This window comes from Tenebrio molitor, chromosome 4, assembly GCF_963966145.1.
Source record: "Tenebrio molitor chromosome 4, icTenMoli1.1, whole genome shotgun sequence".
Classification (NCBI taxonomy): domain Eukaryota; kingdom Metazoa; phylum Arthropoda; class Insecta; order Coleoptera; family Tenebrionidae; genus Tenebrio; species Tenebrio molitor.
The window spans coordinates 1,489,041-1,505,306 of NC_091049.1; the positions used below are offsets into that span (position 1 = coordinate 1,489,041).

Consider the following 16,266-nt stretch of genomic DNA (forward strand, 5'->3'; position numbering starts at 1 on the left):
TAAACAACACTGATCCGTGATCCGTAATCCGCAGTGCGTTCACAATCGACTCTTCAAGGCCAACTTTGACAGGAAATTTAAATGAACACCCGATATTATGCGTTCAAATGAAAACCTGGACCGAATGACACGAATGTTTGTTTTCAGCAAAGGGTGCTCTTAGATATTTGCTTCGAGAGTAGGAATCGTCAGTTAGTAGTAAAACATTGCAAAGAAAGAAAGAAAAACAGGAAGATTTTTTGTTTATGAATTTTAGGTTAGCTGTCAACATGTTCTAATTACAACTGTCAATCTACACTTTAGAAAAGCAAAACAATTGACGGTTTTCAACGCCTTCCCAGCCTAGGATTTGATTTGAACGCCCGATATTACAGGTGGTCCAAAATATTTATAAAAGTTATAAAAGCAGATAAAAACAACACAAATAAATATCGTGTGATCAAGAAAAAACCTGGAGCACAAACAATAAAGAAAAATAATGTAATAAAAAATAGAACATGAAAGAAATCCGTTTAGAGAAGAAGTAGACAATAACTCCTTCCTATTGATTCCAGTAACAGAAATATGTAGAAGTATTCAGTGTAATTAAGAATAAAAAAAACAGGTGAAACAAATGAATTCAGTTATAATTCAAAAAACTGTCAACTTTAATTATAAATGTCTTCTTTTCAAAGCAACCCAAAATAGAATTATTCAAAGAAAATCACCGTCATCAGAAATAATTTAATTTGTCGATGAAACACATAAGGGCGTGATGAAGGTTTCGAGCTTTGTATCTTGTCAATCACGATGAAATCACGTGGGTGAGCTATCTCGTAATACGTAGAATTTTTGTAATTAGTAAAATGACCTCCAAGCTCTTAACACTTTCATGGGTCTGTGGTATATGTACCACAAGAAAACGTCCTAATGATTCTGCTATACTAAAATAAAGATGAAGCTTTTCGCATGATTCAAAGCTCGCACCCCAAGCGCAAAGCACCCGTTCCATCTACGCTTCATTATTTTTGACTAAACAATCCGTTTGTACCTCGAAATAGCCATTGTTGCGGTCACACTTCGGAATCTAGTTGTTAATCCTCCCAATCTGAAAATGGAAATTCAAAGCGCATAGAATATTACACGAAACTCCTTCGAAAGCCACTTCGCGTCCCTCTTCTAAGGTCCATTATTTTTCAAGGAAATGTTTTGTGAAAAAACGTTGTTTAAATAATTGAAAATTTGATATGGAACATAAATAAATTAGCTTGTGAAAGGAGCAATGAAATTAATAATAAATTAAGAAATGAGTTAAAACTGGTGGGTAGACAACCAACATTACACGGAAATAATCTTATGTTGAACTCTTCAACAATTTTACCTTTAGTTTATTGATCAGCTTGTGTTGAGTGAATTGAACTCCTGGGCACTAATATTGACACTAACTATGGCTTTGTGAATGCCAGAAAATTTACGAAAAATGTTAATTACATGGAGACATTTCTAGATTGACGTTAACTCATCGCGTTTCATTTATTTCATATAAACTTGAAACATGATTGTCACTAACACCACTTCCACATTAACATTGAATTCCACAAATTTGCAGGAATAAAACATAAACACTAATTATATGTCCTTTTAAACAGAAATTTTAAATCTCCGCTTTGTGATTTGCATCTTCGTTCGCTGTACTGTAGATAATATCAAATGCTTTATTACCGACTTCGGTCAATTAGAATACCAAAATGTAAACAAAAAAGGTAGGTTAAGATTATTGCGTAATTAATTACTAAATCAAATAAACACATTAAAACCTAAGAATTGTCACAGGAAGAACTATGTAGAATAAAATGGCAAAAGAAAAAAATTGACGATTTGATGTACTGTCAACAATATCAGATACTTTATTACCAACTACGCAACTGTCGATTACCAAAATGTAAACAAAAAATATGGGTTAGGATTATTTCATATGAAATCAAACAAACACAGTAAAACCTATGAATTGTCACAAAAAGGAGTAGAAGAAAATAGCAAAATAAAAAAATTGACGAATGCTCCTGATTGAGCAAATTTAACTGTTCTTAGAAAGTTTTAATTTCATTTATAACCATTTAATGTAAACATCAACGCCCAAGGTCGAGTATTTCAGATACTCAATTTCCTAGGAGGCCACATGTAATAACACACAAAAAGTAATGGCAATGCTATCTTGACAAAAAGTGAGACAAGAAGCAAAACATTTTCTGAAAGCAAATACACGCATGTCTGCGTATGATAAACTTCAAGCTTGGTAAATTTCCAAAACTAAATTCTTCAACCTATTCCATCCTCAATGAGGAAAACAAATTAAAAATAAAATAACTTTGTTTATATTCATATCAGTGGGAAACTCGTTCTTTGATAGGATTTATTTCAAACCACATTTCCATCTAATCGATTTCGCTTTGTAGAGTATTTCCTTAATATTCAAGGCAAGGTTATTGCATTAAATTTTTATTTCTATGAACAGTCCAGGATTTCATTTGAACGCCCAAAATATTTATAAAAGTCACAAAAGCAGATAAAAACAACACAAAGAAATATCGTGTGATCAAGAAAAGACCTGGACCACAAACAATAAAGAAAAATGATGTAATTAAATAGAACAGGAAAGAAATCAGTTTAGAGAAGAAGTAGACAATAACTCCTTCCTATTTGTTCCAGCAACAGAAATATGTTAGAATTATTCAGTGTAATTAAGAAAAAAAAACAAAAACAGATGAAACAAATGAATTCAGTTATAATTCAAAAGACTGTTAAAATGTCTTCTTTTCAAACCAACCCAAAAAGAGTTATTCAAAGAAAATCACCGTCATCAGAAATAATTTAATTTGTCAATGAAACACATAAGGGCGTGATGAAGGTTGGAACTGTGTTGGAAGGTTCCGAGCTTCCTATCTTGTCAATCACGATGAAATCACGTGGGTGAGCTATCTCGTAATATGTAGAATTTTTGTAATTAGTAAAATGAGCTTTAAGCTCTAACACTTTTATCGGTCAACGCAACACGAATGCGTAAGTGTGGTATATGTACCACAGGAAAACGTCCTAATGATTCTGCTAAACTAAAAATAAAGATGAAGCTTTTCGCACGATTCAAAGCTCGCACCCAAGCGCAAAGCACCCGCTCCACTGTTGTCCCATCTACACTTCATTATTTTTGACTAAACAATCCGTTTGTACCTCGAAATGGCCATTGTTGCGGTCACACTTCGGAATCTAGTTGTTAATCCCCCCAATCAGAAAATGGAAATTCAAAGTGCATAGAATATTACACGAAACTCCTTCGAAAGCCACGTCGCCTCCCTCTTCTAAGGTCCATCATTTTTCCCCGTTTGCAACAGCAAATGGCCATTGTTGCGGTTAAGCCACCGACCATTGTGGCTGCCGGTAAGTTGGCTTACTCATTATTAGCCGGAATTTGCTTTCCATCAAGGACCCCCGACCCGACACAAATAAACCTGAGACTTCCCCAGGGAATAAATCAAATTTCTAATTAGGTAAGCGTACTCCATTACTCCACAAAGACAATTCCGATTAATTTCCGGCTGGCCTATTTGCCATCGACGAGTTTCGCTTTTTTCCATTTACCTGGACCGGGAATTGGCTCCCGGAAAACTGTCACCCCCCCATCCCCGCACTTGTGCGTAATGAACCAAAGACAAAGGCACCGTTATAATACTGCTAATTTGGACCCGCATGCATCATACGCACAAGCAATAAAATCCCAATTCGGCACGGCGAAAGCTTCAAGCTTCAATTTACGATACGCGAGCTTCACGGTGCAGTCTCCCCTTAAGCTATGGAATAAACTCGACAATAAAACCGGAAAATTCGGGATATTACACGTATGCAAAAGCGATTTACGTTAGAACTAGAGCAACTAGGATTTTTTATAAAAGACCTGTACACTTTTATTGTCGTGCACGTACTGGTTGACTGGTTTTATATTTCTGCCTTTTGTGTCGTGAGAGGAAAATGCGCTTCAGGAAAGTCCACTGATGAATAATAATAGTGCGTTAAAAAATTAGATTAAAACGTCGCGGTGTTTCACAATGAAGCGATTTTAAGGAAGTAAAAAATCGGTAAATATAATTTTCATTTTATTAAATTATTGCTTTTAAAAAACATGGAGCGGCGTAAAAGTTTTGCGCAAATTTAAAATAAAGTAATTGCTGTGGAAGGAAAAAAGAGGACGTGACGTGAAAATGAACGAGTGGGTAAGACTGGACGAGTTAATAAAATTATCATGGAAACCTGGCTCCAGAAATATGTGGTAAAAATGGTAAAATAAGGAGGAATCATTTTTTCATTAATCGGAGGATGTGAAGGATCAGCGAGCAGAGAGGTAAAAACAGAAACGTGCAAGTAAAATCTGGGTAAATGAAGCTTTCGAGGTTTTTCTTTCGAGAGACCCTCGTCATAATTATTTAATTGGCACAATTAAAAGGAAAAAGTAAAGCAGGAAAAAACGCAATGAAAACGATAATCAAAGAGGAAACTGTCGAATTCAACTAAAAAATTACCAATCCGGGCGCAAAACAAAAACAAGTTTCATTAAAAAGTCCTCCAAGAGCCGCCATTTTAATAACTGCGACGGCGTTATTAAAAATGTATTATTTGAAATTGCCCCTCGTTCCCAAGAAAATATTTTTATCTCCAGATTTAATGATGGACATAATGCAAAAAAATTCCTTGTGTACCCTCCGTTAAAATCGCTTTTTATTATTCAATAAAACACTTTTACGACGCCTGCTAGATTACTCAATTACAAAAGCACCAAATACATGAGCTGATCTTGATATTTATCACCACCGATGATAAACTATTTTTGCCCCTATTTCCGCATAATTTATTGTGCAACTCCACCTCGTGCTTTGCTCTACAAATGTTAAAAGCTCGGCGACGTTGGGGTCGCGAAAGCGCTCCTGTAACGTTATCTACTCATTATAATCAATTTAGCTCTGGTAAATAATTTCATAACGTGTGATTGGCGCGATTGTAGAATGAGCTTAAAGCTCAACCGAAAAATATTTCGAAGAGTCCTTCAACAAATGGAGCTTTCACCATCAACAACACAATTAATTGTAGAGTCTTTAAACTTTCATTTGGACGAATCTTGCTGTTTCTTTCCCAAAAGAATAATTTGTTAAACTTCTTTACTCCTCGAGGCGCTACACCATATTTTAGGTGAAACTGTGATAAATTCTGCCAGTTATGTACAAAAAGCACATTCAAGTAAAGCTGCTTAAGATAATGTGAAAGTATTTATCTTTTTTAGCAATTGCGCTAGGTCGGCGAAAATGTAGAAACAAGCTGGAAAAATAATGTGCAGATATTATTTTCGTGGTGTTTTGTAGTTTTATAGAATATGAAAGAAAAATATTTAGGTGTTTGTGGAAACGTTTGTAAAAATTTTATCACAATTCGTAGTCGTCGTAGATACTCACTAATGTTCTGCGTAATCCAAAATAGACAACACTATATTATTTACAATTTTTTTTACAAGAATATATGATTAGATTCACTCACACTTCACACAGAAATTGTTGAAGAACAATTATTTAAACAGAGTTAGTAAAATATTCATCAAGTGCTGCGCCCGCGAGTCCGCGAAAGCACGCAAATTTCTTTCCGGGAAAACTCCACGTAGACCGTCGCCTCCCGACCGTGCAAAGCTCGGTGCCAGACTCGGGCGTTAGCGTGGCCGGCGGGAGTGGGGACAGTGTAGTGGTGGGGGCCGTAGTGGGGGAAAGATCGATTCGAGAACAAACGTTATAGAGTCGAGCTTTCTTTAAATGCTGTTGCCCTAGGCGGCGTTGTGCATATATAACTTAGTGCCACACAAACACATCGGTGGCGGCGAAAAATTTCCCACCGCTTCCTCCTTAAGTTCCGAGACTAATTGGGAGGAAGGAGACGGGGCGGGTCTCGCGGGGGCAGTATACAAAATTTAAGGGCCGTAAAAACGGATCCAATCTTGTAGTCGGTAGTCGGGGACGGCGCAAGCATGGCACACTTCATATTTCACATTTCCATTTTCATCATTAATATTTGACTATAAAAGATATTGTGCGGCGGAGGCCAGGATGCGCTCGGAGGACGTCACCGGTATTCCCTGTTCAATTTCGGAGACGACAGCGTTGTCACTTCTTGTTTTTTAACCGGGAGGTGGCGGACGCCGCATCAACTATCAAAACACGGACTCTCGCAGGAAGATAAACAAAAAACGAATATAATTCCGGCACGTCCCGACGAAGAGATCGGATTGAATTCGACTTAAAACTGGATCAGTTTAGCAATCTCGAAAAGTAACAGCCCACAAACTCTGCATTAGATATGGATTTATAAACACGGGAGGTTTACATTGGCACACCTCAATTGGATAAACATTCAATGCTCAGGAGAATGCTGCAGACAAGAACAACAACTGGAGTGTTTGCTAACACCTTGATGTACCAACTTCTATTACTCTCTTCGCCAGAGTTTAGATACGATTAGAACTAAAACAGAATCTTCAAAGGTCTAAGCTTCAAATTTCAATTCAATTTCAACAAGAAAAAGAAAGAGAAAATAAAAAATCTGGACAATACAACAAGTAAAAAATGTTCAGTTTTATTGATTTTATTTATTGCCTAAAGTGCGTAAAACCACCATTATTTCCCTGAATCTGATATCTGACACATAATATTTGCTTTGGTCATATACACTACATTAGCACACCAGCATTGAAGCGCCATCAGTGTCCATTACTGCGTTACTAATAGCTAAATCAGCCACATAGATTAAATACGGCAGTAAATAAAGTGGCCATCAACAAAGTGTTAATTACTTTGTAGAACAGCAGATAAAAATTGAATGGACAGTAGTGGCACTGCTAATAAAATGAAACCCCTAAAAACTACAGTGGTAATATTTACAAACCTAGAATGACAGAAAAAATGATTAATATACAGGGTGTTTCTGAAATACGTGTGTTAATTTTAACTGGTAATAGAACTCGTCAAAAGGAACAACTTTTTTATCTACCATTTTGCCGAAAAACGATGTTTAATTCCAAAAAAAAATTCGAGAGATTTTTCACTAAAATAGCCCTACGCCACTAAATACTGCAGTGGCTAATTGAGATCAGCGCTAATATGAAAAAAACATTCATTTTCATCCAGAAAACTTGTTTTAACGCCGAAATCGAAATTCAAATAAATCTACCCGTTTTGGAGATATGAACGGTTTTAGGAAAATCTTTCCTAGTTTTTTAAGCCATTACGCAACGTTTTTCGCCAAAATGGCAGAGAGAAAAGTTCTTCCTTTTGATGAGTTCTATTACCAGTTAAAATTAAGGCACTTATTTCAGAAACACCCTGTATATTAAAGCCATTTTTCCACAAACATTTTTAAATTGAGTGAATAAAGAATGCAAAATTACCAAACGCAAATACCACTACCATAGATATGGAATAACACAGAGTGGTAGCTGCTAATTAAAATATTTGATTATCTTCAGTATTATTAATTTAATTTACTGATTAATATTTTAGTGTGAGGTTTCATTACGAATGTATTGTCTCTGTTGGCTGATAAATTAAATTCTGATTTATTCGGAATGTAATTTAATAATGAGGCGTGAAAACTATAATTAAAATGTGGCTGAACGAAAGTAGAAAATGTTTGTTCCAAAATTTACATCACTCGCTAACAAGAATGTCTGAATAAAAACGAAGAAACTAGTAAATTGTAGTTGCATATCGCCATTTTCTTATTTAATTGAGTTTTTGTCGTATTTTTCCAATTGATGAGACGATTGGTTTGGTAACAGTTATGTTGGATTTAAACTAGTTTTTGTAGTTCCGCAAAAACTCCATTTACGATTTCGCATAAACCAATCTCCTGTTTTGGACAATTTCAAAGTACTGAGATACAATGTTCAATTATTATTAAGTGGTTTGTTATGATTTTAACAGTTCCTTTACACCGCAAAAACAGGACCCCATTCGCTGTTAGCGAAGTAAAGAATCACCTATTTACAATTGCTATAACGAATTGTAGTTTGAAGGAACTTCGCGCATCGCCACACTTTTTGTGAAGAAAGAGCAATTTCTGAAGAAGCATAATCGCTTTTCCAGCAATAATAGAGTGTCCTGCAGAATTAAATGACTTGTGTACTAAAATCGCTGTTATCACTGACATTGGGGCCTCCTGATTTAGCACAGGCTCAAAAGCCACAACAATGTGTTAACTTGAGTGTTTTTCACACACCCTGATTTAGTCACAGAAAAATTAAAATGTTTTGTGAAAAAACGTTGTGTAAATAATTGAAAATTTTATATGGAACATAAATAAATTAGCTTGTAAAAGGATCAATGAAATTAATAAATTAAAAAATTTGTCAAAACTGGTGGGTAGACAACCAACATTACACGGAAATAATCTTTATGTTGAACTTTTCAACAATTTTACCTTTATTTTATTGATCAGCTTGCGTTGAGTGAATTGAACTCCTGGGCACTAATATTGACACTAACTATGGCTTTGTGAATGCCAGAAAATTTCCGAAAAATGTTAATTACATCGAGACATTTCTAGATTGACGTTGACTCATCGCGTTTCATTTATTTCATATAAACTTGAAACATGATTGTCACTAACACCACTTCCACATTAACATTTAATTCCCACAAATTTGCTGGGATAAAACATAAACACTAATTATATGTCCTGTTAAACAGAAATTTTAAATCTCCGCTTTGTGATTTGCATCTTCGTTCGCTGTACTGTAGATAATATCAAATCCTTTATTACCGACTTCGGTCAATTAGAATACCAAAATGTAAACAAAAAAGATAGGTTAAGATTATTTAATAATTACTAAATCAAATAAACACATTAAAACCTAAGAATTGTCACAGGAAGAACTATGTAGAATAAAATGGCAAAAGAAAAAAATTGACGAATTGATGTACTGTCGATAATATCAGATACTTTATTACCCATTACGCAACTGTCGATTACCAAAATGTAAACAAAAAAGGTGGGTTAGAATTATTTCATATGAAATCAAACAAACACAGTAAAACCTACGAATTGTCACAAAAAGGAGTAGAAGAAAATAGCAAAATAAAAAAAATCAACGAATGCTCGTGATTGAGCAAATTTAACTGTTCTTACCCCTTGTTTCCAATCACTTAAGAAATTATAATTATAAATTATACTTAGAAAATTATACTTTACAAAAAATACTTTCACTTTTGCTGTTCACAATCATAATTAATAAAACCTACAGACCAATGAAAAACTAGAGAAAATTTGCCAAACAACTGTCACTAGTTTTGACATTTTACTAGTTTCAGTTTGGTGGAATTAGATATACCCAATAAATAGTTACAGTAAGTGCCACGAAGGTAAGCGTAATGGATATTGAAACTAATTCTCGCCCATTTTTCATCGAATACGTCCATTTGGCAAAAAACCGACCTCAGAGATTTGAGGTTAAACACAGCTAATGATCTGATTGGTCAAATTATCTAATTATACGTAAAAACCTTGGAGTTTGCAGGAATTTGATAATTATAAGTGAAACACAAATGAAGCACAATTTGTTAAGTATAATTTTATTGTGCACACCGTCATTCACAACTATGGACCAAACTTTGTTAATTATAATTCGTAATTATTATTTATAATTATAAGTGATTGGAAACAAGGGATTACAAAGTTTTAATTTCATTTATGACCATTTAATGTAAACATCAACGCCCAAGGTCGAGTATTTTAGTTACTCAATTTCCTAGGGGGGCACATGTAATAACACACAAAAAATAATGGCAATGCTACCTTGACAAAAAGTGAGACAAGAAGCAAAACATTTTCTTTTTTTCACAAAATTCTTCAACCTATTCCATCCTCAACGAGAAAAACAAATTAAAAATAAAATAACTTTGTTTATATTCATATCAGAGGGAAACTCGTTCTTTGATAGGATTTATTTCAAACTGCATTTCCATCTAGGTAATCGATTTCGCTTTGTAGAGTATTTCCTTAACGTTCAAGGCAAGGTTATTGCATTAAATTTTTTATTTCTATGAACAATAAACAAGAATGTATCGGAGTAATTAATTCATTTAATCAGGGCGTTTTGTACCTGGAAATAGCGGCCAAAATCCATAATTTATTTATATTTGTGTTAAGCACCCGGATGACTTTATTAAAAAATAAATAATTGATTGAAAATGCGTCTCTTAAATGAAAAACGCCTCCTAAAATTGTATCAGCGATTAATAAATAAACGATATCAAGATTAACAGAGGTATCAGCTTAATCCCAGTTACATAATTTGAACAAAGTTTATGTTTGATACAAAAGCCCATTATATGAAATTTATCCGGATGAAAATATAAAACCTGTTTATTTATTAACATACAACACTGTAATTTAGCCCGGTTTATGGCAACATAAAAACTCATTACGCTGTATGACATTAATTTGCACCAAGCGATGTCATCCTGACACCGGTTTTTTTAATTTTTTCTAGCATAAAAAAACTTTATACCTCATACAATGTAGGTAAGTTTCATTAAACCGTAAATGACCAAAAATAAGCCAGATTGGCTTGTTGCTAATGTTTGGGTCGAGACAAAAATCACACATGTCTTTTACTTTAAATTATATTTTTGAATTAAACAGAAAATCAAGTGCACAGATTGAATAAATGTAATACAACAGAAAATGTACATTACTTAATGATTTCATTGATTTTTCTTCTTTTCCCATATACCGGGTATTTCACGAGTGATAACTGATAATGAGCCTCGACGCAATTGAAAATGCAACCCACAATACATGTGGAAAGCAAACTTGGATGTTTTCCACGTCAATATCCAGTTTTGCTTTCCAAATGTATTGTGGGTTGCATTTTCAATTCCGTCGGGCTCAAAAATACTCATGAAATACCCTGTATTTCTTCACCATTGGTTCAATCATCATTCTACACTTCGTGTACATGACCACATCTCTATTTCTATATTTTTTTTATTTTACTCAAGTCTTTTTATATCCTACTGTCGTGATTTTTACATTCACATTGTCATACCTTATTCCTGTACAATTACTTTTACTTTTTAAATTCATTTTCCTCTTCACTTTCCATTTTTTATCTTTTATACTACTATTGCCCACTTTTCATTGTCTTTCTTTCTATGAAATGATATAGAAAGAATCTCTTCATCCACTTTACAGAATTTCCATATCGATTTTTTGCTCTCAAGTCTCATTATCAACCTTGCCTGTATAAACTGTTCCAAAGATGTTCAATGGGATTCAGATCTGGAAAATACTTAGGCGGTTCTTACATTCTACAGAAACTGCTTAACCCCTTTAAAAAAAAATCAATCATCTCCTCGATGCTTCTACAATTTTTTAGCGCGAATACGTCGAATGGAATCTACTTCCAAGAGAACGTTTTAAAGAGTAAAATCGATGAATGCCTTTTACTTTGAATGTTTCACTCCAGTAAAAAAATTATACCCCTGAAAAAGCATTTTGTATTACATTTGACGTTATTGATCGCCATAAAAATTGAATCCGATTATTGGTACATTATTTTTTCAGCTTGAAAGGAAACCTTCGCCATTTAATTTGTTGTCGCATTAAAGAGAGCACGGCGAGTATTACAAGCGGAAAAAATGCCTTCCCTTGAACTTCCAGCAGCAGCAGCTTTAATACTTAGCGAGGTAAACAAGTCTATCACATTTTCCAGAACATGTTTTATTCTGGATGTGGAACACGGCGACAAAGTTTTTATTTCTCCCGTCGCCTTGTTTTTATCCGTTGTTTATTTAATTTTACGTTTTAATTTCGTACAATAAAGCTGAAACGCGTTGAATTAGGGTTGGGCGTCGTTATCTGCTCGAACTTTTATGTTGCACCGCATCTACAAATCATTTCTGATAACAATTATCTCCGATTCGTGGGGCCCAAACGGCCGCATTAACGCCACCTTAAATTCATTTGCGCTTGATTTTTGGCGAAACGCGTATCAGATTGTTATCTCGACAGTGCCGTTTCAGAAATATAAAAGTGCGCGCCGTAAGTCAGAGATAAGCCGCGCGAAGCCATTCCAAAGGAGCCCCCTAAACCCGCCTCTTATATGAATATGTAAAATAGTGTTTGTGGCGGCGCCCGCCCGGATTAAGTGGTTTTGCGGCCTAAGTTATTGTAGTAATTGTCTTTTTGTGGCGCGGGGGCCAATTACTCACATCGGGGCGCCCCGTCCAGGCCCGGCTCCAAATTTAATTTGAGGTGGTACCGAACTCACTTACCTCAATCTGGAGTTCTTCGAACTTGGCTCGTTTGGGCAAAAACTTGTCGGTAACAAAGGTGGCGGGACTCATCAGATTTAATTATTTAATTAGGATACAACCCCCAAAACAGCGAAGAAATTCGACGAATCTGGCAGGGGAGAATTATTATAATTTTGTTGGAGCGTTAAACTTAAAATTTAATTACCTATCGTGAACGGATTGTCCTAGGCGCTGCGATAATAAGGGAAAGGGTGTTGGTAAGTTATTTCATTTTGTAGAGAATGAAGCAGGCGTTGTGGCGAAACCAGACAACCCTAAGCCATCTTATATACTTAATTAGTTAATTAACTCACTCTACCTTACTCGATATTGATATTTCGGCCAATAATGTTGCGCAGGTTTTGCCGCCGATGCGGTTCATAAACGATGGGACAAGATCTCGGGTTCGTGTTCTTAATGGGGCGGAATTATGTACTTAGCGATGTCGTTGCAATAAAACTGACATAAAAATTCCAATGAAATTCGGATTCGTATAAATCTTCAAGTTTCCTTGGGGTAGTTTCCTTGCAGGAACTCTTACATTATGCAACAACTATGACGATACAGACTTTTGCCAAAAAGTCCAACAAAAGTCAACCTGCATCCGAATAACACCGATTTACATTCGCGATGGGGTGATTCATCTTATTATTCATTTGCGGATACAATACTTCCATTCCAAAAGCAAGGTTTTTCTATTTCGGCACGTGTTTTATTTTCTATTCAACGATAAAACAGGTAACAGCATAAAATTAAAACGCTTAAATAATAAAAAACAATCTAGTGTGACTTTGGAGATCAAGAAGATTCTTTAATTCACCTAAATATCTCCTGAAATCTTTAAATATAGGTATATTTTGTGCAAATGATGGAGGCGCCAGGAATTTTTATTACAAAGACAGAGACACGTTCATTGCTGGTCAAGCTAAATCATATCTGAAAACTGTACTTCACAGATCTAAATGTGGCGAATCCAATGCGAAAAACCGCGTCAGTCGATCTCTAAAAATTGCTAAGAAAAAATTAAATTATGTATTTTGCAGAAGTGGTGGAAACGTCAACGACAACGGGCCCGTATTTTTGCAAAAAATCGACAACGGGCCCCGGCTTTCCAAAAAGACAACGGGCCCGGACCTTCCAAAAATCGACAACGAGCCTCGATTACGGGTCCTGATCTTCCAAAAGTTAACGGGCCCGGACCTAAAAATCGGGCCCGGATTTTCCAAAAAGACAACGGGTCCTGACCCTCCAAGAATCGACAACGGGCCTGGATTTTGCTAAAAGACAACGGGCCCGGACCTTCCAAAAATCGACAACGGGCCCCGACTTTACAAAAGACAACGGGCCCTGATCCTCCAAAAAACGTCAAATCAAATCTACAAATGCAAGATTGCCCACGTGGAGTCAAGTTTATAATGCTTGACAGTGTTTGTTTGTTCAGCGAAATTATTGATTAGCTTTGGCGAAAGCGAATCAAAACTTTGAATAAATGCGAAGATCATTTACCGAATAAAAATGTATCCAGGAAATGTTGTTTACAAATTCCTGTTTATATTTAATCAGTGCTTTTGGTAACTTTCCAAACTGGGTTTATGTAAATTTGAGTAAGAACAATTAAGCGACGCTTGATACATTTCATTTGTAAACATTATTTGCATTACACTTAACAGTTGTGTCATCCGCGACAAAAATACCAGTCTATTTTGAAAAAGTTTCTGATAAAAGAGAAAGTTTATTTTGCAACAACGAAGGCACGAATTGTATTTTAACCACATCAAACACGAAAAATTGCTGGAATTCTCAAATAAAGCAACAATTTCAGCGTGCATTGTTTTGTTCTGAAAATCCATCAGTCCCTCGTTGAAAAATACGTCTCATACGTTTTTAATTTGTTATTGGCGAAACGCAAAGCTTCGCACTTTTGTTCTGTTCCTGTCGAAACAAAGCCCTTACTGTTAAATCTGCGATTATGGCGGCAACGTATCAATTCGACTGTATAATAAAAGCGAACACATTCATCGATTTGTCGAACAAAAGCTTTCCAAATTTATAAGTCTGAAGCATTTTTGACAACGTTGGGTAAAATACAACATTAGTGAGCTTTCAACTAAAAATAAAAATCTTCAGGTATTTACAGCGGAAGCTTTCGTTTATTTTATTTTCTCGTCAAGTTTTGTGTTATCTGGCGTAATTCGCGTATACTTAAAATAATGACGGCATTAATTCCGTAAATGAGGGAGACAAATGGTGGCGCAACAAAGGAGTTAAAAAATTAAATCTAAATCGTATGGTTACGTCGCGATAAGGCTGTAAAATAAAGCTCATTTGCCATAAGCACTTGGGGCGCCCAATAAAAGAAGCTTTTGAGCAGTGACCCCAAAACTACACGTGTTTTTTTTATAAACACCTTGTATATATTTGATTTCTCGTCTTTGCATTGCCAAACAACCAGTCGAAAACAGGTCAGGTTTTCACTCGTCTCGTATTAAAATATTATCCCACTTCCTGATTGCCAAGGAAATTGGTAATTAATATTCAATCGATCACTCGCGAAACTTGTCGAAATTAATTACATCTCTCTTAAACAAATTAATTAGGAAAATTCTGCAGTCCCTCGTTAAAAAATAATAAAGCCAACTCGGAGCGAATTCAGGTAAAGTTCTGGAAAAAAAGAAAGCAAACTCGATCCTTTCAAAACTTAATCCTGGAAAAGTTTTCTTTAAATATTTCCACGTTTGTCAGCTTGAGTGTTACAGGAAAAAAGCTTAGGGGTATTTTTAATTAATCCGATTCACTAGACTAGTGCGGAGGGAATATTTCCAAACAAGGAGATCCAGAGAGCGTCGTTGTAAAAACGGTAGAATGTCCTTCAGGGCTCAAGGTTGCGACCGCCAGTCACGTCCTCTGATTGATTGACGAAAGCTGTCCCTTTCCAGGATTTAATTGAAATTGGCAAGATCAGAACGAATTTTCATTTGGTTCTACAAAACGCATCCAGCTGCTTCGTAAACAAACAATCCGGTAATTAACGAAGCTAAATGGAAAGAAGGAATTGCCAGCAGCTGTAGCAGACTCTGAATACTTTTACATGTTATGATGGGGTATTTATACAAGTATCAACAACAAAAACGGAGCTTTTTCACATATATCGATTCGCGTATGTTTGTTTGTTGCGGATAAACTCGCAAACTACCCGACCGATTTGAAAAATCTTTCAGTCCCAGATGGAATGATTCTTTGGGAGTAACATAAGCTGGGTACCATCATGGTATCGCACTCGAAGGCTGAGTAGTGACGTAAAATGTTGCGACTCTCCGAATATAGGAGAGCGAAGTGGCGCTACATTTGTGTAATTTCCCCGAGTCAATTATTGTCTTTGCAGTTCTTATTAAGCTCTCAGTCCGCTTTGTAGCGTCGGGACAAAACGCCATCGATATCTATCGAACAAAAGGGTGTTTAACGAGCATGTCTTGGGTCAGATGTCGCTTTAAAGTTCGTCGTAGCTGTGCAAATGTTAATTGCAGGGGTGATTGTTCCAGTTGTCAGCTCGTTAATAATGGTGGCATTCGGAATTAATTAGCGTCAGATGGGGTCGAGCTCACTCCACCCCCGAAAAGACAAAGTCGAATTTTATTAAGTTAACTGGTGGGGGACAAAAAATTGTTTCAATATGAGAAAAAAAATCTTTCTGGCACAATGGAAGGCGTCGCTTGCGAAACTTACATTTTGAATATAAATAAGTCCTTTTTAATAATTTTTCGGAGGTTTGTTAATGAAAAGGACGACTTTAATCCGTGTTAAGGTACTCGTGGGTCGCCTGCACAGATATGTACCTCCCCTTTATCTTTTAATATAAGACTAATTGGTACTTGCGGGTTCTGAACATGATGAGAGTGGACTTATCTTA

At 35.7% G+C, this 16,266-nt stretch overlaps 1 protein-coding gene and 1 long non-coding RNA gene across 10 annotated transcripts in view; one reads left to right on the forward strand and one right to left on the reverse strand.

Moving 5' to 3' along the window:
- LOC138128776 (TWiK family of potassium channels protein 7-like) overlaps positions 1–16,266 on the reverse strand; it is a 261,082-nt gene that overhangs the window by 155,550 nt on the left and 89,266 nt on the right. For 3 of the 9 annotated variants that reach the window (XM_069044976.1, XM_069044981.1, XM_069044982.1), the window contains exon 1: positions 5,475–5,714. The exons of 3 other annotated variants lie outside the window; for them this stretch is intronic. The gene's annotated coding sequence lies outside the window, so the exon portion shown is untranslated. Of the gene's footprint in view, positions 1–1,360; positions 1,683–5,474; positions 5,715–8,481; positions 8,634–16,266 lie in introns of those variants that run through there. 3 more of the 9 variants (XM_069044977.1, XM_069044983.1, XM_069044980.1) reach the window with 2 other exon arrangements.
- On the forward strand, positions 8,801–14,429 carry LOC138128792 (uncharacterized). Its single transcript, XR_011158911.1, has 3 exons — positions 8,801–9,422; positions 11,629–11,750; positions 13,403–14,429. It is a non-coding gene; the product is annotated as an uncharacterized lncRNA (long non-coding RNA).